Source organism: Tyto alba, unplaced genomic scaffold (genome assembly GCF_018691265.1).
Source record: "Tyto alba isolate M040663 unplaced genomic scaffold, T.alba_DEE_v4.0 Super-Scaffold_23, whole genome shotgun sequence".
NCBI classification, from domain to species: Eukaryota; Metazoa; Chordata; class Aves; order Strigiformes; family Tytonidae; genus Tyto; species Tyto alba.
In genome coordinates this window covers 12,357,761-12,379,574 of record NW_024881297.1, presented here as the reverse complement: position 1 = coordinate 12,379,574, position 21,814 = coordinate 12,357,761, and the positions used below count along the sequence as shown (strand labels likewise).

The window sequence follows — 21,814 nt, the reverse complement described above, 5'->3', positions numbered from 1 at the left end:
TGCTCTCCAACCTACCAGAATTTTATGGAGGCAGTTGACTAATTCAACATTTTGGTGCCTAACACAGTGATGACATTTAAACAGAGTCTAATACAGTGAAGAGTCTTAAATCGGACCAAAAAAATGGAATCACTAAGATTGACTATACTCTGAAAATCTTTTTGTTGGAAGTTTCTAGAAGCCTCTTGAAAAATACCTGCAATACAATTGATTGACTACTTGAAATTAAACATGTGTTGTTGACACTACATTTTTTTGAGAAAATTCATCAACACAATTTCATTTGATTAGCCCTCTGTTCTTGGCTACAAAACATATTGAGAATCAGTTTTAGTGAGGAAAAAAAATATATTCCCCCTAAAAAATAGAAGGCACTTTGCATGATGTTAATCAAATAACGAGAAAAAGGAAAGTAATCTGTATGCTAGGAGCTAACTTAAAAGATAAATAACTGACAGAAATGATAGCAACACAAGTCTCCAGGAAAGCAATTAAATTAGAATATAAGAATGTTATAAAAAAAAAAAAACAGTGTATTAATATAAGCTTTAATTCAGGTTAAAAGAAGCATAGCAAAGCACTGTAACAACCTACAGTCCCCTCCTATCACACCAAATGTTAAGTCCTCCACTTATGTACCAGGCTAAAAAAAGCATCCCTCTTTGGCTAAGGCAAAAAACAATAGTGGGGAGGGGAGGAAGCAAAGAGGTCACAGCTCTAGCAAACGCCTTCAGGACACACTTGCATCCTTGATACTAGAACAATAGAATACAAAATACTGAAAGATTTTATCATTTTTAAAAGTATTTTTACTGGTATGAAAGTCCCAGACACGCAGCTCCCACCCCTTCCCTAACCTCGAGGTCCTCAACCTTCTTTCTTCCCACAATCCAGATCCCATTTATTTCTCCCATCCCAGAGGGCTAGTTCCCCTTTCATCCCATGTGTAAGATAGGCAAGCAAATCCATATCTCATCCCCGTTTTAGAGGGAGCGGTTCAGAGAAGGCTGTGCCCTTCCCTCACCCTTCAGGCCTGCATGGCCTCTTCAGCACGCAACGCAGAAGGACATGGCCGATGCACGCGTTGCTGCAGTCCCAGCTGAACACGCGTGGGACACTAAGCTATGTGCTGGTCCTCTGCAGAGATGTGACCTTTACAATAAAGCAGAAAGGCAAGTCCACGAACCCTTAAGCAGGCCATCAACACTTTGATATGCACTGGAGCAGAAGAGCTTTGTTTATGTGGGAAAATGATTAACACGTGGCTAAGAGTCACCAGTGGGTCCCTGCTTGTCATACGCGCCCAAGACTTTGATGCCTGCTCCCCCCGCACAAAGCCAGTGCGTGCCAAGCCTCCCACAGGCGGAAATTCCTTCTTGGCTTCTGTGATGCTGCACAGAGACCGGCTGCTCTGTGACCACAGCCTCTGCCACGCAGACCGCTGCTCAGCCAGGCTCCTCCTCCAGTGCAAGATGCCTGTGCGGCTCCACAGGAGCTGTCCTCACCCAGAGACTTTCCCCACCCCTGGTTTCTGGAGGTCAGGGAAGAGCAAGGCCAGTGTTTTTGCAATGAGAAGTTCCTCTCCCTGTGCCGCAGGCTGCGATGGGGAACCCACCCGTGGCGAGGCGGGGACCAGGATGACTGTGAGCGTGTTTTGGGCCTCCCCGCTGCATGCGTGGAGCCCCCCATCACTGGGCTGCCACTCCTCTCCCCTCGCCCAACCGCAGCGGATCTTGCCCCCATGAGCTCCGCAGATGCCTGGTGACGGGGTCTTGCACGTGGCAGCAGATGCAGGCAGGAGCACACACCACGCTGGCGGGCTCTCGATTAAAGCCCAGCACGGTTGGGTTAATCAGCCATGATCTGCAGGAGCACACCAGGCTGCAGAGCACGGAGCCCCACAGCAGAGGCATCACCTTTTCATCTCTCCCAGCCACGGCAGCTGTGAGCTCTAGCAAGAGGTGCTTGCCCAGGGGTGGTAATTGCCTCAATCTGTGCCAGTTAACAGTGATGTGGAAGGTAAGTCAACACCCAGGACTAGTGTGAAGGAGAAAAATCAGATCCCACAAGGAGGCTTACGATACGGTTCTCACCTCTGCTGCTTGCCTCCCCTAAAAACCTACGTTAAGCTGAATACCACCGTATGGCATTACAGCTCCCTGCTGCTTTTTGACCGATGTAACTGGCATGTGGCAGAAGACTACAGCCGAGCCACTGAGCTTGTTTCACTGATCTTTATATAACTCTGGTTCAGACCCTGGAGATGAAGAAAGGACAATACGGATGTGGTAATGGCACCGCTTCACAAGTACATCAGCACAGACGCTTCCAAGTTTCCTTTCTTCAGAACAAGAAAAGAAAAAGCACAATCTGGCCTCAAGTGCAGGTGGTCAGTAACACAGTTGATGTAACAGCTTAAAACAGCATATTTAAATGTTGTCCCTAATGGGCCACTCACACATTTTACAGCTGAAATAACCCATTTCGGCTCCTAAGCCATCTCACTACAAAGTCACTATCCCTCTTTGCCTTCCACATCAGAAAAACAGTCACCGAATGGCAAGTATGTCAAGACCAAGTTCAATGGGCATGCACAGGCAAAAACAGGATTCGAAGAAATGTCCAAAACTTGTGATGGCCCTTTGCCTCAAGTTCATGTCAGCCAAATGCTGGGCTAAAGAAAGAACAGACATACCAAATGACCTGGTGAGTGTCTTCTAGTTGTGAAGAAAAGTTCATATAGGGAAGAGATAGGAAAATAATTTGTCTTAATGACAAAGTCAGGGATTAGTGAGCGCAGTTATCTCCTGTGAAATACAAGAGAACTGGCTCCATACATTTCACAACAGTTTGAAGGTGTCCCGTATAGAATATCCATATGAGTGATACACTTTCACATAGTTTACTAATTTTTCCTGAATCCATCATCTTATTTGTACATGAATGTTTACCAAAGGAATCAAAACTATCTAGTGGCAAATAACTATCCCTAAAAATACCAGTTCCTGATAATTTCATCATGTGCCGAAACTTAGATGTCCTCCTGTACAACTACATAGTGACTTTATTGAAAGTAAAAGCAGGCCTAGTATATAAATATTAATAGTTGTGTTTATCATGCATTACAAAAAACCCCCAGCTTGAACATGGAAACTATATTCCATCAAATATCAAACATACATAAATCATGCCTTGTTGCAAATGAAAACAAAATGAAGCCTATACTAAGTTTGTAGCCCCACATTATTCTCCTTCAGAGGTTTTAGGATTTGTGGAGTTAACAGGCACTAGGAAAAAACCTAATCTCTTTATTTTCTTTGTTTGATCACTGAACTACTGCAGGTAGACAGAAATACAGCATGAAAAGTTTATTTGAAAGCATCATGCTGGATTGCAACCTTTGCAGTTGGGGAAATACCTTGGTTCAGGCACTCTGGAAGGGTTGGGAGCCATAACAATAGATACATCTCTTCTTTTTGGGGTACAACACAGAAATATTCTTATAAAATTATTTCAGTGCAAACATTAGTTTTCATATCTCGATTTCTTTCCCAATCACCACGTCAACTGTTGGATGACTTGAATATCATACACTCATATACTGGCAAACAGTTTACCACCACCAGGACTCCACAGTGTCTTAGACTAAAATCACAGCATTTCCCCTTCCCTCTGTAAAAACAATGTTTGAAGTAAAATATTCTCCTGCAAAGTGTCTTCCCTCTCCTTCTCAGAAGTAGTATAGAGCTTGTGCATGTGATTTACAGTATGCATCATGAAGATATTAGCAGCAGCTTAGAGATTTATATCTAGGAGGAGAAGATTCTTGGTGCATAAAATATAAATAAAAGGAAAATACTAAAATAAACCAAAAATATTAAAATAAAATAAAACCCTTGTCAGTTTCATAGGCCTTTAGCTTTATTCACACGAAATACTTGGCCGACAGACCTACATTTCACAGCAGGTTTCTACTCCAAAGCAGAAGAGAGAAGCAGGACTTGCTATTCTTTATATGCCTTTGGAGAAACTCTAGTTGCAGAGCAAGTAAAGGTCAAACTTCGGCAGGTTGACTTTTGAAATGAATCTTGACTGGGGGAAAGGTGGAGGGCGGGGACAGAGGCTATTCATGCAAACACACAGACACACGCGGACCTAAATGGTCTAATCCAAACCGTCCTGAAATTTTTGACAGAACAGCTCGGACACGCCACGACAGACCCAACACATAAACAGGAGAGCATTGAGGCTGTCGGCAGGGCTTTCATCTGCAGGCAGAAGCTGCTCGGCTTCATCCCACCAGCAGCAATTCATTTTTCAAAAGAAATGAGACCAAGGTGCTGTTGTTATAGCAACAGCTGAGCCACTCGCCGGCCCATCCTCCACCATCACGCTGCCTTCGGTAGGTGGCTGTTCCAGTCATCCACAGGGAGTGACCAGGGCTGTTGTGGCGGCTTAGTCCTTTCATTGATCTTTTTTAAAAAAAAGAAAGGGGGATGGAGGGGCCGGGGTGGAGCCAAGAGGCTAAATTATCTTTTTGCCTGAGCACATTTCACAGAGTTTAATACAGGTCCACTTCCACTCAGTGGCCAGATGACCTGTGAGCCCACAGATAAGGAGGCTGGGGTCACTTTCACAGATGGTTTCATACATAGCGGACATGTTGCCACTGACTTTCCTCTGGTTAAGACAGCTCCAATCACTTCAGCAAGAGGCAAGGGCAACAACTGTGAGAGGCCTGGCACACTTGTTCCCCAGCAGTGCTGGGACACACCTTGCTCCGTAGCTGTCTTTGCTCTCTGTGGGAAAGCAGAGAAACCAGTCAAAGACCAAAGACCATCCTCCTCAAAGAAGCTGCATGTTTACACAAAACAAGGGTTATCATATTCTCCACAATGTTGTTCTGTGACTCTTTCTGTTAAAAATAAAAAGTGATCTTTTCCATTCCTCATGTCAAATCATGGTCTGGCCCACCATCTGTCCATGTTCAAATGGGTGTCAGTTCCCTTCCATGCCAACAATTCAGTCTTGGCCCATCCTGCAAGACTTCTACTCTCCCTCTCATCAGTCTGTCTGGCTTAGCACCTCTTCTTCCAGGCGTTCCTGACCTTGCCCTACCTTCCTTCTTCCTTCCTTTGCTTGAAGGTCTCAAGATAGATCTTGACATATACCCCCCACACACACCTCTGACAGGGAAGGCTCACCACAAGGTCTGCCAAACACCATTCCAATTCAGCCATCTCCAGCCAGCACCCTGAAGACTGAGTCAAGTTTTCTCCTTAGCTTCTTGTGCTGCACCCACATTCTATCAACCAGGGGTGGGTGTGAAGTGGCACTAAGCAACTGGATTTGATGTGACAGCTCTTCTAAGCAAAGACGTAATGACCACCTTATCTGAGATCAATAAGGAATAATTAGTATTGCCATTTGTGTGCCAGCAATTCAGCTTCAACTTTTGAAAGGATTCCTCGTTTCTTGCACATCCTTCCTTGCTGTACCACTTCTGAGACTGCTATTAAAAAGTCAACAGTGCCAAAGGGTGCCACTGCCTGAGGTACAACCACATCTTGTGACCAGTGTCTGAAGTCCGTCAGCTCTACAATGGCCTCTTAATGACATTTGCTGCAGGTGTCACGCAGAGATGGTGAGGAGCACAGGACAGCTTTTCAAAAGCCAAGTTGGAGCTGAACTCAGACAAGCAGCCAAGCAAAGCGGAGAAGGGTTACATACCACTGCTTCCAACAAATGAAAGTATTTCATGCATCAAACCACTCCCCTACTACTCGAATTTCCTCACACTGCTGAAAGCACCACACCGACACCTGCTAACTCACAGGATGAAGCCTGACGTAGCAAATTGATTTTGGATCGCAATTGCTCACTTAAAGCACATGCTGAGCTCTTCCATGCTGGGCCTGCCTGCCCAGTTCTTGCTGGCCGGGGCAATCTTTCAAATACGCAGGAAATTCACATTGTGAAATCTGTTTGAAGTTGGTAAAATCTTGATCTGCCAGCCCAGCCAGTAACCTGTTCAACTCTGCAGGCTCACAGAGTAACCTCTGCCTCCTGAAGGAGGTCAAACCTTTGCCTGATACCCAAACTGCTGAGGGCTGCTGGGTACTCTGTCATCACCCTTGTTTTTACAATCAGTCATCAGGGGAACAAACATACTCCCATTAATGATAAGAAGTAAAAGATGCTCAGGGCACCAGTTAAACCTGAAGGAACTAACAGTGAGGAAGACGATCCACTTCCTCGCATTTTAGCCGGGCTGGTCAGGCAGGAAGGGTTGCTCTCTCAAGCAACTCAAGAGTAGAGGATACTGGCTGTCTGGATGCAGAGCAGGCAGTGCAGGGCCCTCGCCAGAGCTGCCGGCCCCAGCCAGCCGTCAGGCTCCCAGCCACCAGCTGGAACTGGAAACTGGATCACACGAGGAGGTCAAGCAGAGGACAGGGAGGAAGGGTAACAAAAAAGGCCCTAGATAAGAGCAAAACAGCAACAGCACTAGTGAATTTAAACCAGGCAAACGCACTGGCTCTACCTGTCCTCGGTCAGCCAGGTAAGGATGCTGATGTGTGCTAAAACAGCTCGAGAACAGCAAGAGCTGGCATGAGGTTTCATCAGACCTTTGAGAGAGGGATGAGCAAGAGAAGGGAAGGAGACACATTTCTGTAGAGACAGAGAGAGAGAGAGGTAAGCTTCTCTCATAGCTCAGCTCTGCCTGATCACATGTATTTTCATCACAGACTGAAGAAGTTTTGTATTTCCATTGCTCAGGTCGTGTGAAAAGAGGACATCTAGCTCTGTGTGTATTAATTTAATCAAAATAAAAAAGATAAGCACGTATAACTTTACTGATGTTTATTGCAGGCTTTTAAAGCACTCCATTGCACTGCTGCCAGAAAGACATTTTCTGCTTTAGGAATGAACACTGTGGAGTACGCCTAACAAGTGAAGGATGCATGAGTGAAGAAATCCATACAAAAATTAGTGGAGAAATATGTTCAGAAAATACCAACTATGCTGCTCAAATTGTATGTGTCTAGAACAGCCTGGGGAAAAAAGTGTGATCCTTCTGAAGCATAAGTACATATATCATATATCATTCCAGTTTGCTTTTAAAATATTTTCATTTCATAATTTCTGTCTTTCCCTCTACACAACTCCAACTGAAATTTGTATGCAAAGACACTAAATGACACACTTCTGAGGAGATTTGCCATGCAGGGTCTCCGTGGAAGCTCTGAGTAAAACACAGGCAATGGATGCAATTAATTTTCTCAATACAAAACTATTGGCAAGTTTAACTGGACTTCAGATCACAAGTTATTTCATGGATGCAATGCTGTCATCATTGTCAAACAGCCTTCCTACCCAAGTGTTTGATCTTCATGGCTTCTTCCTCTTCAGGTCCACCCAATTTAATCCCGCTTTAGCCCAAAAGGGTAAACACTGCCAAAAAAGTAACCTTCTCACTTAGGGAGTGCCAGCATTCCTCCATTTGTGCAAAAGTCTTAATGAAGGTGCTAAGAGCCTGAGAGCTAAACTATTTAGCTGGCAGTGCCTACTCCTGTCTCTCACACCAAACAGCTGAGCTACACTCTCCCTGCAACTGTCCTCGCAGACGGCAGGAACTACATTTTCAAAGCACGTTATGAGGATTTAGGCAGGCAGCCTCTAATTGACTTGTCTGGGAGTTGTGCTGATAAATCTTCACGCTTTGAAAAGATTCCCAGTCTGCTTTCTATCTGGACAGGAGAGAAGCTAATGATAAAAAGCAGACACTGCAGATTATTAAAGCTGTACCTCCTGAAGAACTCCTCCAACTCAGGGTAGAAAAGAAATGCAGGAACCTCTTGTGTTTTAAACTAAGCAGCAAACCAACATATTCAGTGTTGTTGCACATGCACCGTGGCTACTCATTCATTACTCACTAGCTCTTTAAACTGCATACATAACACTAGAAACAGTCTCCTGGGGAAAATCTTGCCCCGATTCATGCTTAGATGGACATAAGCTGTAGCAAGCTAGTGATGTGTGCTGGTGGCACCCTGCCTGCCTAGTGAAGGGGCATTTGGGATAGAAAAGCATTCTTGTGCTCTGCAAAGGAGCAGCAGCTCTCACACAGCCTCTGCTTTTCTTCATCACTGAGGCACCAGTAGGATATGAGCTCTGCTTATGACTTCAGAACCGATCGACTAAAATCTTGTCTAACTGCTGTAAGGGAGAAGCCCTTCCTATGCTTAGAGCAAGTAAATTACCTTCCAGTTGCCTGCAAAGTACTGCCATGGCACAATCTACATACATAATAGAGTAATACATATTCTGGAGTATATTCTTGGAGAAATGCCTCAGAAGCAGCCAGAAGAGACAAGGGATGGTGGAAGCATGGCAGTACTCCCCTGATGACACTGTTGGTTTCCATGGACTATGAGCTTCTATTCAACCTCTTTTATTACCAAAGCCTGTCTAGTGTATGATCTCTAGAAGACCAATAGCAAGCTGTCAGAAAGCTGAACTCAGAAATGGTATGGTTATCTCCCATTCATTTCATTGGCTATAACTCCCAACAAACACCACCTTATGTCAACAAGGCTACTTATTCCACAGTTGCATGAAGTAGCATCTTGCAGTTCCTCAAATCAATGTGGGTAAGTGATTTCAGAGATTCTTCCACACGACTAAGTTCAAGTTCATGCTTTTCAAAACAAAGTGTTTGATACAATCAGAAAAGGAAGGAAATGAGAGCCAGAGAGTCTATACACTTGTACCTGTTCAAGCCCACACACTTTAGTCACCCTTTTGGGCTAACATCATTGTAAGTGAAACTTCCATTTGAAAATAATTTAAAGATCAGAATTAACAGATTTCCACAATTAACACATAAAAAAGAATAATCTTGTTAATCAACAACAGGGCAAGTGCTGCAAACAAAATTCTGAATTTATCCCAGAGCTTGTGTCCGTAAGCCTGCCTCCTCTTCCCCAGCTGTCCCCTTGTGCCTGGTGCCTGACTGTGCAGCTTGTCTGAGGACATAGGTGACCTGAAGATATCTTTGCAAGGACAAATACTTTTTTTAAGGAGTGTAGGTTATCTAAGTACAGGTTAAACAATTAACAGTGCAGCAGGCATTGCAAAGGAGACCCAAGCATGGGGGGAAGAGGGAGGAAAATTAATCTTTTGTATGTTAATTAATTAATATTCATATTTCTTCAAAGTCCTAATTCTCATGCTCCTGAGCCATGTCTTTTGGGGAAAGCAAAAAAAAATAAACGTGGGACAGATGAGTTCGGAATAGAATTGTGCTAGGCTGTAGACCATAAAAAAAAAAAAAAAAAAAAAAACAAAAAAAACCAAAACCCTAACTGAAAATTCTAAAATAGAAAAGATGTCAGAAACATCCAAAATGGTTCTGGCTTTTTCTTTCATCCAAACAGTTCCCTGATCAGCACAATCAGCTTGATCCATCTCTAGGAAAGAAGAGCAATGCAAGAACTGCTTGTTTGCCTTGCCTTTGCATATCTATTTAAAAGAATGCATGCAGCAGCAGTTTTGTAAGGTTCCTGTACAAAACCCAATGCCCAATCGTGAGAGGTGCTGAAGCCCTCAGCTCTCATTAAGTTCAGGAGGAGTTAGGGGTCCATTGATAATATCACTTCTTCTGCATCAAAATTTCCTCAGAGATGGGCACTAAGTCTGGTGGAACAACTCTTCTTTACATTCCTTTTTTGCTTTCAATAGAAGTTATAGCCAGCACTGTGGGGGAAAAAAAAAAAAAAAAAAAAAGGCAGGATCACTGAAGACCTGTGAAGACTCAAGGAGTCAAAGGATTGTACGGGATGCCCCAGACATGTTCTGAATTATTCCGAGCACAGTTTGAGAGTTATTTGCCACAGGCCAAAGGCCAGAGAACACTGAATAGCAGTTTTGCCCTAAATATGGCCAAGCAAACCATACAAACTTTACTTCTTTGTTGCCTCAGTACCTTCACCTCAAACTGACCTTGGGTCCCACAAAGGCACGCAACAGCAACTAATGGAAAAGTACATGTCTGGTCTCCGAGATCCCAGCAATTACCAGAGTCACAGAGTCCAAAGGCTAGACCTACTGTGTGGGGTAAACTGCAAATGTACCATTTAAGTCTACTGATGAAATGTAAAGAAAAATAAAAGAGATTTTAAGCAAATCAAGGCCCTGATTCAGCACAATATTTAAGCGCATACTTCACTTTGAGTACCCTGAGCAACCTAAAATACAAAGAATAGTTTATACAACAAACAAGAACATCAGACCAAGACCTTTGCCCAGGTCTTACCTTCCTTATTTCATCTACAACAGCTGTCTCCAATCCAGGATAAACCTCCTCTCCCACCACTAGTCTGAATATACATACACGGTGTAGTTGATTTGCATATGTGCACTGGCTTCATGCTTCCCCAAAGGACAGATCCTAAAAAGGAGCCACTTTGATACAATCTGGTGAATCTCTTCACTCCCTGCGCATACCTGGAACACCTAGGAAAGACAGCAGCATGGGAAACCTGCCCAAGGAATTCATACTGTTTGTTCCTGGCTTTCATGCCCTTCCAGTGGGCAGCATGGACTGTTTCTCCCCGTGTCCCCAGTACCTTCCTCAACAGTGTGAATGCATATTTGCTTGTCATGTGATAATGACACCCAGCGTGGGCATGGGTGTGGTATGTGCCCAGTGTTGGGGAATGAGCTGCGAGTCACCTAGAAAAGACGGTTGCCAGGAACAAATGCCAGCAGTAACTGTAAATTCATCTGGCCTAGAGCCTTCCTTCCGTTGATGTCTGAGTGACATCAAGAAAAAGAAGTGCTCATGCTCAGTCTAAATGAACTACACTGACAGATGGGGAAGGGCACACCTCAGCTGTAACCAGTCTGTGAATAGATGTCCCATGCTTGCCTGATCTGCCCTCCTAAAGCTGTTATGTGAAGGCTGCAGATACCTTATCACCAGAGCATCTTATCATTGAATGTTTTTGGAAAAGTGTTAGGTACTGTCAGAGGGAAAACACATCTCTACCTTCTCAAGCCATCTATTTATAAAGGTGCTCAGTTCTACTCAGAGCTTTTCTAAAGCAACACAGTGCTCCAGAGTATAGCAGCAACAGCCAGTCTGCAGGCAAATTCCCCAAGATGCTAGCTGATGGGGGGTTGAACTTGTTGTAGCAATGGCAGGAAAAGTTTGCCAAAATCCCAAAGGTATGTAAGGCTTCAAGATGTCTCCATACAAACCAAAAAGATGACAACAAGAAAGGTGGTCAGCGCTCTGTTAAACAGGTCAAATTCCCAGTTAGTTGTGGCCGCACACCAGAATACTATCACACACTTTTATCTATTTGTGTATTTTGAAAACAACCCTCCAAGGGAAGGAACTGCAACTCACAATGCTACATATGTCTGTACATGCCCACTGTGCACAACACAGGTTTTTTTACTTTTTCTTTTTGCTGGCAAAAAAATTAAATCCCTTCATTTTCCACACATGTGCACATGTAATTGCTGTCCATGATACTCACACAGGTTTTCATCTCAGCAATCTATGCATACTAAGCATATATTAGCAGCTAATCCAAATTAAATTTAGACTTCAAGTCCCATTCACCACTGGGAGTTTGTGTCTTTAACAGTGTCAAATAAACACAAGGTGACAAAAAAAGCATTTGCTATTGTTAGATGCTGTAGGTAAGACTGAGTCACTGAGAACACTACAGTTCTTTCCAAACCCCCTTGGAGGTATGAAGCACAAGACATTACAGTTTCCTGTTAGATAAGCCATAGAAATGCACTATAAGCCAGCTGTGCATTCATATAATGGGCTTCCACTAATCTTATTTTCCTTCTTAAAAGACTGCTCATTGCCACCTTTTTCCCCTGTTCTAGGAGTGATGAGCCACCTAGTACTAAGGCACTTTCAATTCTGCAAACTGAAGTCTGGAGATAAAGTACTCTTGGGCTACTACCAGAATTATGTGGATTTTGGTCTCAGACAAAAAACAGAGGTGGGCTGAATCTAAAAAAAAAAAAAAAAAAAACAAACAAAATAACACCAAAAAACCAAAACAACCTATTTGTGTGTCAAAAAAAATATAATTTGCAAACTATCACTTGGCACTTAAATGGTGTCCGTCATTCAGATGCAAACATATATTAAACCTCTGCATTTCAATTAAGAAAATAGTAGGAAGCTTGCCTAAAGCTATATATGAAGTCAGTGGCAGGGTTAGAATAGGACTCAAACCTTCCAAATCCTGTATCCAGCCAATGGGAATATAAAATACCTTATATCTTCTCAGATCAATAGCTGCTTTTGCTTCTCTTTCTTTTCTTATTTAGGAAAAAGGGGGGGTGGAAGGGGAGAAGGGGTAAAGCTATGAACAGGACAGAAAGAGCCTGGAAACTCCTGTAGGCACCCTAACAAAGTTGCAGGCAAGAACAAGTCGATTCATTCCAGTCTTAAGGATGGGATTCATATCCCCTAAACCAGGCTGAGATAGGAATGAGATAAATCATGCTCTAGAAGTGTTTTTTTCTCTTCACTGACCTTAAAGGGAGCCTCGGTAAGTAGCTTAGAGAGGCATCCACATTCAGATCCCTACATCTGGACCCTCCCCAAACCACCAACATTATCTGCCCAGTCACAGTTAGGGCACTAATTACATACTACTGCTGTTGACATCTGTGTTTAATAAAGATTTCTGTCTGCATGGGTCAAATCCCCAGTTTCATTTCCAGAGGCTTCAGTTTTGTCCCACTAAACTCTAAGAAAAAAAGCTTGAAATCTTCATAGTTTAGCCTATAATTATGATATTACATTGGCTCTTGGAAAGAGTCTCACTTTCTTGTAGCGCCAAGGGAAAGAAGGTTGTGCAGCTCCAAGTTCTTGCTTAGTTACTTACATGCTTAATCACTTCTGGATTATTTAAAAGAGGCAAGGATAAGGGGAGAGGTAGCAGGAGGGGCTGTGAGTTTAAATTCCAGATAAAGAGTAGTGTTATAACCATGATGGTCTAAGCAAAGTCTACAGAGGAAAGAAGAAGTATTTTTAATTAGATGAGCAGATAGCAGGGAAGTACAGACAAGCTTTGGGGTAAGCAAGCACTTCTTCCTTCTTAAATAACAGTTGTAGTAACCTTAGTAACAACTTTAACAAAGAGCTAGCATGCCTAAGAAATTATGGAAAATCATGTAGATATCGGACATATAGGATTGTGTGCAAATCTTCTGTCTGATAAAGCTTTCCACAGCATGAAAGTTTGTTTTTAAAGGAAATTACATGGGTAGCAGGTTGAGGTTTTTCCTAGGGCTATTTACAATACTCTTTTATTTTTCCTCCTTTCTTCTAAGCTTTTCAAAACTGTCAGATGAAAACAAAAGCCTGGCAATTAGCATATTTCAGAATTACGTTAAGGCCCAGCTTTAAAATGCACAGCTGCCTGAGACTGACTTTTTTCAATGCCAGGTGAAAGACATGAAGCCAAGAACCAACCTTGAATACTGTGGGTCCTGGTGGCTGTAGGATTTGCAGGAGACTGTGGTGTCAGTATGTCTGGGGACATAAGTCACACTTTTTTTTTCTTTTTTTTTTTTTTTGCCAAAACCAAAGTTGTATTGCCAGACTCCAAATTCAGACCCGCAATAATCGTCTTAGAAGAATTTGACACTGCAAACATAGAGGATTTTCCTGACTCATCAGCAAACTAGTGCCAGCCTTTTCTCCTCTCCCTGCTAATGAGAAAGGACTGCAATGCCTGAAACTGGAGCAGATATTTTTCCCCTCAAGTATTCCCTGTGTCCCTGTACAAGCAGTATAAACTACCCAAGGATGTTCTGTCCATACAGGGCCTGGAAACATTACCAGACAGACAGCTACTGACTGGGTGAAAAGCTCCCTAAGGAGCTGTGGGGGGAACACAGCAGGGCCCAGCGCCCTCCTTGGGAACGCCGTCTCTCCCCGCAGCCAGTGTCTAGCAGAGGTTCAGACCACAAGGATTCAGACTTAACCACAGAATCATACAGATTCGCCTCTCCATCTCAGCACAGCAGGGTTGCAGACAGCCTGTGTGCTCTGGCATTCCCAGCTTACACTCCAACGTCTCTTAGTAAAGGCATGCAGGCAGGAGCTCCTGGGGATAAAGCCGCTGCCCCATGAGGAGCTACGAGCTATCGCTGGTCCCTGCCTCCTCTGCTCTCCCATAGCTCTGCCCAGCCCCTGAAGCTCTCATCTGAGGGGCAGAAGCCATCAGAGGAGGCTATGACAAACAAGTGGCAAGCTAGCGACAGTGGCAGCAGCTCTATGCGGTGATGGGAAGCTTCAGGGAGCTGGGTATGAAACGTACATCAGGCAGGTGGGGAACATTTGCCCCCGCCCCCTGCATAGTCCCATCTTTTTTCCCCTCGTCACCATTTCCCATATTTTCACAGTTCAGGTTTCACAGCCTCACACAGAAGTTATGTGGCTTCAGAAGGCAAAGTGGCTCGAGAGCGTTAGCCTTCCTTCTGACAGTTACAAGGCCTCTTCTTGCTCCCACCCTCAGTGCATATTCATATTCCGTGATCAGGCTCTCCCCATTTATCTGACTGCTTTCTTCCCAGCTCTGCTGGTGTTTACAGGTCTTGGAAAAAGCCACGAGAAAAACTGACCTCATTAGCAGTTTCCTCAAAAAGTCAGTTGGAGCTGGGCATCCATCTCCTCCAGCAATTCTCAAACTCACATAAAAAAACATGAAAGGAAACAATGTCTAGGGTTGCTCCAGGAATTCCATCTACTGTGGATGAGAGGAATTTGCATAACTTGCCCCCATCTGCAGTGCAAGCAAGAAGTTTCTGCTGCAACTGTTTCCTGGCTTTCATAATTTTCACTCCACCCTTCAACAAGAAGAAGCAGCCTTCTTCAGGTGTGCGGGGGGCTGTAAAAAGCAAACTGCTTACAGATGGGCTCAGCAAGTGGTTCTTAAACCTGTGATGGCTGGAAGATGGGAAGATATGCCTGGGAAGGCTGACTCTGTGCCTGCTCCGTTTCTTATGCTCTGCTCACTGACTTTTGTTGTGGAGAGGACACTAGGCTAAATGCCCCTTTGAGATGACCCAGTACAATTGTTCTTATACCAACAGTGCCTCCAGAAGAAAAGCTACTTAGAAGGCTTTTACTGAAGTAAAACAAACAGAACCCTTCCTACCAGTTTTTGGAATGTTCAAGTTCTGAAGCATTTTGATAATAATACATGATTTTATAAAGCTGCAGCTATACAATGCAAAGTGGTACAAACTCATTTCCGGTGACCCCTAAATAAAGAGGAGTCGGTGCAAGAGTAACAACCTTAAGCAGTTGCTTAACTGCTTTTTGAACATGGACTGAATGCCAGACTGTGGTCATCCTATTAAAAGATAAACAAATGACCATACCTTCTCCTCTTCCCCTGGTCATCTCCAACCTCCTCCCAAAAGTCCCAGCTCCAACGTAACCGTGACCTACCAATCCAATTTTGGGTTCCTAAAGAGTATTATTACAGTTTGGCATCTAAAAGGAAGAACTGTCACACCAAACATGAGAAGGCATAAGTAAGCGATTTTAGCTGTTAGTTTTTCTAGAGGCTCTCAACATTCTTTATAAGAATTCTTCTTACTAATATCCAGGGCATACAATTTAAATAAAAGAAATTATTTCATACACAGAGTGAGTATCACAGTGAAAGGCCAAGGAAAGTGAAAGACACCAGTGGGAGCAGCAGAAAAGGGAGCCTTGAGGCCAAAATCTTCAACCTGCCAAGGCCCCTGATACAAGTTACAATGTTATGTACAAAAATTAGCCTTTGCTAGAGAACAGACCAGCCACATCGTAGATAAAAAGTCACAGCACTGATAGAGTCACATGTGAATTGTCATGATATTCAAAATGTATTTTCTCTGCTTCCTACGCATAATGGGAACCTCTCAGAAAATGTAATCTAATTGAATTTACTTAAACAATCAACTCATTCAATTCTTGAAAATATAGAAAAATAAATAGATGGAGATCATAGATATGCAAAGAGACTACTTATTCTTTTTCCCATCTTTCCTTAGTTTTCACATAGGACGCTGTGACTCAAATAAACTCCAGATAAATTCTGAATATAAAAAGATTGCCAAATTAATTTTTTAATAGGGAAGGAAAAAATCAACTTCCTTGGCAGAACTTGAACTCCATTCCTCAGAATGATTAGTTTGGCCACTGGAGGGCTCCAATATTGTTCCATAAAAGCAAAAGAAAGTTTACTAGGAAGGATAAACACATAACAAATAGCCTGGGCAATAAGGTTCAAACATAAGACACAGTCTGAACCAAGATCCAGGGCCCTGCAAGCATTTCATAAGAGTCAGAACTAATTTAACTGTTGTTTTGCTCTTGTAGCACAAAAGGAGTTGAAGAAGAATGATTTTCTTACAGCTTGGCTATAAATGTCTCTTCTAATACAGCACCTATTAAAATGATTTTTGTATGTGATAGTAGAATGACTAGGTGTCTGCAGAAAAGCAAAACCCATAGGTTTCGTTGGTACATGTCAGTAAAACACTTCTGTATGAAAGCCCAGGGCTGCAGAGCACAAAAGTAGTACATTCCCTGTCCCTCTTGTGATTCCAGTCTTCTCAATGAAAGTTTACTGAGATAAACCATGCAACTTGGCAACTAGAAGCACTGCGAGGAGAGCCTGCTACATAAAGTCTTTGATTGTTTGTTCTTTTTTGGATAAGCCATTGTTGGGAGTTGCCTTTTATTTTCTGAAATGATTTATATGTTCAGGTATAGGTAGTCAAGGAATAACCGGCCCTAAAACTAATGGGTATTTTCTCAGTAACATGGCAGCCAAGATTTTATCAGAAAAATGTATGTTGTCCTGCAGAAGCCAGTATGGGCACTGATGTCAGTTGATAAGCTAATGACTACAGTTTATCAGCTGATAAGCTAATGACTGCAATGCTCCATTTAAGGATAAAACAAAAGCTATTTCAGTATAGGAGCATGAGAAAAAAATATTTCAGACATCATTCTATATACAAACTTATAGAAGGGAGCAAAATGTTCAAGTACCCCCCGCATTCCCCACTCCATCCGGTTGGGAGTAGGGGGAATTAATCCTGGGCTGAGATCCTCAATGTTGGAAGTTTCACACTGAGACAAATTTTACAGCTGAGTTAAGCCCTCCTGAAAATAAAGGAGGTTTATTAGAAATACTGAAAGATGCTAGTGGGTACTATGATAAGCCAAACTGAGCACTGTTCTTGTTTGATGAAGTGTACTGTATTGGGCTGATGCACAAAACATTGAAACATCGTGGTTTGCTGGCACCTTGCCCTGCGCACACTATTTTTTCCGCTTCTTCAATGTAAAGGAAAAAAAAAAAAAATAGCTTGCTTAAAATATCCCTGCTGCTCTCCTGTAGCCCCTTCCTCCAGCACATCACATGTTAATGCCAATCTGCTGGGAGACTGCAATTTGAACATAATGAGATATTAATGAGCTTCGCACATGTCCCCAGTTGAAAGTTCCACCCCCCCCCCGCCCCAAGATCATTTCTCACAAACCTACAGAGATGCTTTACTTGTTTTCCTGACACTGCATTTGTGTCTCTCCCATCCTGCCCACCCCCCCTCCCGCCCCAAGCCCTGCTGCACCATTCCCCTTAAGCTGCCAGCTCTAAAGAGCACCAAATGGGCTGGCACTGTCTTGTTTCCTGGCCTAATGGATGCTTGTTTAAACACTGGAGCTGTTTGCATTGCTGCGGCTCACTGCATGTTAAACACAGTCCTCTGAAACCCTACGCCAATCCAATAAAGGTATCAGCAGTTCAGTGTGGGGAGGCAATTACTATAAAGTCCCAAGTGTGCCTTCTAAGCTCAAGGAAGGAAAATTTGATCGAACAACTAAAAGCAAAATCTGATTCGGTTCAGCATCACGTAGAGGACACAAGGTTTAACTGCAGCCAGGCCTATGGAGGGCAGGAGGAAATCAATGAATGAGCTGGGGAGAGCAACTGCACATTGTTAAGAGGGCTTTAAGCTGGCCTGTTAGCAATGCTCTCTGCCACCTTCACAGAGCCACCCCCCTCCACCTTCGTCTATATGCCAAGGTGTGCTGTCTTTCCTTTTTTTTTTTTTTTTTTTTTTTGTTTTTTCTTTTTTAATGATATGCTGCCAATTTCTTTTCACCCTTCATCAATTCTTGAAACAATTCTTCTTCTGGTAAAGGTCCTTCCCCTGCACAAAGTCATTGTCATATCAAAGGGGAAGTGTTACACAGGAACAGCTATAACAGAGGGTTGATGGTAACCAAAAAAAGATATGTGCTTCATCGAGAGATGAAAAAAATCAAAATTCAGACTAATGATAGTCAATATTTCAATGGATCAGCTCTTTACCTGGCCAAGGGCAGAAAATCAAGGGAGGAAAAAGCTGTATTTCAACTCATTTAAATCCACAGAAACAAAGCTGCTTTAAAATGTTCTACTTCCTTTACTTTTAAGTGAGAGATAAGGAGATCTGGGAGTGAGGGAATATTTCCATGTTATACGTGTTGGTGTGGCTTTTTTAATTTTAAACAGACTCTATAAGATGGCCTCGCTCCGAGGGCAGCTTTGCAAAGGATGTGGAAAGTTTTCCAAGCACTTGCCATGGCCACAGCTACCCTTAGGAACCTGGGAAAAGATCAGGCCAGAGAGCCAGCAGGCCTGGCATCGTACCTCTAGCTATGTCCTACACTTTGGCCTGCCGAGGGGGTCTAAAACCCTCCTCCCCCTCCACAGTGGAGAGATCTTTGAGGCAAAACCTGCCCTCCTCAGAGCCCAGTCTCTGGCCCTGTGGGCAGGTTTGTCCCATGGAAGGATGGGGCTGTCAGTGCACAACTGGTACCTGGCCATGCCCAGAGCTGGCATCTGGATAATGGGCTTAAGGATTGAGCTGTCCCTTTAAAGCAAAGTTCTCACAGGTCAGAAATCCGGTGTGATCCTAAGAGGTGCAGGATGAAAGGTAAAGGGCTGTGCCAATTAACTGATTACCAAAGGATAAATGCCACTGGGCTGCCATCACTCCCATGTGGTGGCATTACCATTCATAACACAAGGAGGACAGGGAAAGGAAGCAATGCCTGGTTTTAAAAAGGGCTATCTGTGCGGGGGAGAATGTTTCCTTATTTGTTTTTTATAATTTAAGAGAACAACTTGTGGGGAGAGGATGGAGTTAATCCCAAATGCTTCGGAGTTACTCTGGAAGCTGCAAACCCCCAGTGGACTCAAAACTCAGTGCAGGCAACAGGATGCCACTGGTGGCCTGAGTACAGCTAGTTAAGGAGTGACTGCCTGATGGGTGTTTTGACAGAAATTAGGGGCTTTCAACCAAGAGGGAAAAACTGTTGGGAAACATCTGTTTTGTTAAAAAAAAAAAAAAAAAAAAAAAAAAAAAAAAAAGGCACAGTAACTTTCCTATTTTCAATTTTATAGCAAAATACAAACAAACAAACAGCACTTGTTTTTGCTGGCATTCCTTGCCAGGGCTGAGGGGTGGGGGAGGATGAGCTGGAGACATAATGTCTAGGTAAAGGGGGAATCCTTCCACATACTGCCCATCAGTAGGGCTTTGAGTCTGGAGATTTAATTTCCACACCTCACAACAAGGATCGCTACTAAGAAGACAGGACAAAGAGCACGGTCCTCGTGGGTGGAGCAATGCAGCAGCCAGAGCTAACCAATACCAAACCAAACAAAAACCTGGCTGTCTTGAAAGCATTAGACCCAGAGATCCCCAAGAGACTCTTGTCACATTACAACTCCTTCCCTCTCTTGAAGCTGAGAATACAGCTTCTTTGAGGGCTTGAGAAACCCGCTCACCTACTCACCAGTGGTAAGTGGAATGATTTCCTGATGAGACTGGGAAAGGATGTGGCTCTCGAAATCATCTGCTTCTGCAGAATCTAGCCTTTAATTTGAACAAAACAACAACAACAAAAAAAAAAAAACCACCAGCCCTTGCGACTGCACAGATAACTTTCCAAATACGATCCACTGCTGTGCTGTGTTTCTGAGTCTGCAGGCAGGTTTCTCCTGTTGTTCCCAAGAAGCCACACAGTGAAATCAATAAGACTCATTAATGATAATCAGTACCCTATGGGCAGCAGCAAAACTGACAAGAATCCTGCCAATTTTGTCCTTCTGCTGTTACTTGGGGAAGCTCTGATTGACAGGAAGGGTAGATTTCCCACTTGCTTGCATTCAGTAGTCAGAGGAAGTTGCAGGCAGAGCCCCGTGGGAAGGTCCAGCCAGAGCATCCCACAAGGAGTATCAACATTTGCTCCAGTCAGAGAAGGGCTTTGCACTCTTACAATCACTTATACATGGGATGAGGCTCCTTCCTTTCTTCTTTTACATCCTGATATACTGCTCATCCCTGAACACTGCAACAGGCTTTCCTGACTCCTGACCCCACAAAGCTTCAAGTCCTGACACAAGCCAAACCCTCAGCTTTGAGATGCATGGGGAACTATACCATGAAAGACAGACTAGGCTTGTAAATAGTGCAAAGTGTGCTAGATGTTATTTTCACTCTCTTAACTCTGGCACAGTGACTAGAGGATCTGCCACCCATTGTCTTCCCATCTGTTGGTGGTGAACTACTAAAAAGATATTTTGGGACTTAAGGAAGGGATCCAATGGTCCCTTTAGCTTGCTAAGGTCTGCCTCCCTCCAGCTCTCCTCCAACTTCGGGGACTTTGTTTTTGTTTCCTTCAGACCAGAATCTCCCTGGGCACCAGGCTGGCCCTGGACCCTACCACACATGATCTCTGGCCCATGTGACAAAACAGATGTGTAGACAGGGCCACTGAAGATGAGCTCCCATAGAGATTTTCATTTCAGGATGAAATTATTACTAATATTTAAGATTCAGTTACTTGAAGGCATATACTGCACGCTTGTTACTTGTTTAAAACACATTTCACTATTTGATTTAAAATGGTACCTCTGAAGAGTCTGACTGGTTTCCATCTTTGAGATCTGACTCAAGAAGATACACAAAAAAACACAGTAAGGTTTAAAGCAGCAAGAATTTTCTCTTTCCTATCCCCTTTGAATAAAATGTGCCATGATAGCATAGCTATACGTTTACAGTGTGAGTGGATCATTCCTGAGAATAAAATAACCCTCTCCAAAACCTAGGCCTATACAATGGAGATAGTTTCCTATTAATCAATATTGTGGAAGAAAAGTGTAATAAATTGATGTCTGTACATCCAATGTCTGTAATCTGCTTAGATAAAAAACAAGAATGTTCTTACAATTCACACTTTCAAGGGAAATAAATGGAAGGATTGACAGAGCCTACATTTGTCAGAAGAAAAACCTAGAAGGAAAAAAAAATACCCTAAGTGTTTCTCAAAGCATAGTATTATCTCATCAGATGATGCACAGGGTGATGCTGAGGTAAAGGAAATGGAGAAAATGCCATTTCCTGCTTCATTTCCTCCAGGGAGAATCTGGAGCAAGGTTTCATCAGATTAGAAATCCAAACAATCACATGTAGACTAAATGTTTTGTTTGCAGTTCCAGGCCTCCAAGGGAAGTACTGCTACAGGCAGCAGTGGGTTAGCTCTGCCTCCGTGAAGGAGCTGCAAAATGTGGAAGAGGAGCAAGAGAAACTGGTGAAGAGTAAGGAGTGGTGGTTGTCACCTCCAATCTTGGTTTCTAGGCCCTAAGTAGGGCAAGTACAGGCTGCACTACAGAAGTCGAGGTTACTGGCCTGGGGGGGGGCGGTGAGGGGT

At 43.3% G+C, this 21,814-nt stretch overlaps 1 protein-coding gene across 2 annotated transcripts in view; it reads right to left on the bottom strand.

The window, feature by feature from the left end:
• The window catches only part of MAML3 (mastermind like transcriptional coactivator 3), a 248,650-nt gene that overhangs the window by 92,528 nt on the left and 134,308 nt on the right, over positions 1-21,814 (bottom strand). The window lies entirely within an intron of this gene.